The 998-nt window shown below is 40.2% G+C and overlaps 1 protein-coding gene across 6 annotated transcripts in view; it reads right to left on the bottom strand.

Annotated features, from left to right (window-relative positions):
- The window catches only part of EOGT (EGF domain specific O-linked N-acetylglucosamine transferase), a 44,876-nt gene that overhangs the window by 28,310 nt on the left and 15,568 nt on the right, over window positions 1-998 (bottom strand). The gene's annotated exons all lie outside the window — the stretch shown is intronic.

Here is a 998-nt window from a genome sequence, read left to right as displayed (position 1 = left end):
TGAACTGCAGAAAACAGTTACGTTATGGTTTACCACACAGAGATGTTATTATTCTTACTCCAAGATCAATATCATAAACAGACACCACTACATTCCTATCACTCCTAGAGAATGTGAAGCTCCTTTGGCCTCAGGTTTTACACCCAACAAGGTGGCCTGATGGCAGGAAAATTTTCCTAATCATCCAAGTTATCCAAAGTCCAAATGGACTGCCTTGGGTTTTCCCCTCACTAGAAATCGTGAAGCAAAAATCAAATGGCCAGTTGCTGGGGGTCTTGGTGGGAGGATGCTTGTCCAGACACAGCTTGGCTTCCATGGTCTCTGAGGGCCCCTTCAGCTCTGAGATTCTATCATTCTGTTTCTGTGTCTCTCCCATCACTGTCCAAGTATGAAGTCACAGACATTCTCTGATGAACTCTAATTGGTAAATATTAATCTGTCCCCCTTGATATTTATAATCAGTTAAATGTTATTGTAGATATTCACCTACCTTGAAGGTCTAATAAACATATGTTTCTTTGGGGTGTGATGTGGCAGAATCCCTTTATAAACTCAGCTCTGTCTTTTCTAGAAATATATTGATATCTTCCTAATTTAAAGTGCCACACCAAAATCTGAGAATATGTCAGCATGACTGGAAAACAATTTGGAGAATGAGCTGGTCTCAGATCTAGGAAGAGCTGGGTTCAAGTCCTGGCATGTACTAACTAACTGTGTGACCCTCAGGAGGCCTTTTAACTTCTCAGGCTATGAGTTGCAGAGAAGGCCCTGAGTTGTATTAGGAGAAGTTTTCTCATCTGACAACATACATTGGTATCCCTATATCCACATAATCACAGGCCCAATCTTTATCCCTCTCTCTCTATACTCAAATACTCAAAAACACCTGAGATCTCATTGATACAGGTAAGGGGAGAGGAGATAGATGGAGAGATAGATAGATAGATAGATAGATAGATAGATAGATAGATAGATAGATAGATAGATAGATAGATAGA

Source organism: Petaurus breviceps, unplaced genomic scaffold (assembly GCF_028583685.1).
Source record: "Petaurus breviceps papuanus isolate PSGF00001 unplaced genomic scaffold, PetGlider_PUasm1.0 174, whole genome shotgun sequence".
NCBI lineage: Eukaryota > Metazoa > Chordata > Mammalia > Diprotodontia > Petauridae > Petaurus > Petaurus breviceps.
Note: the sequence above shows the minus strand (reverse complement) of the source record. Positions and strands in the feature narration are given on the sequence as shown.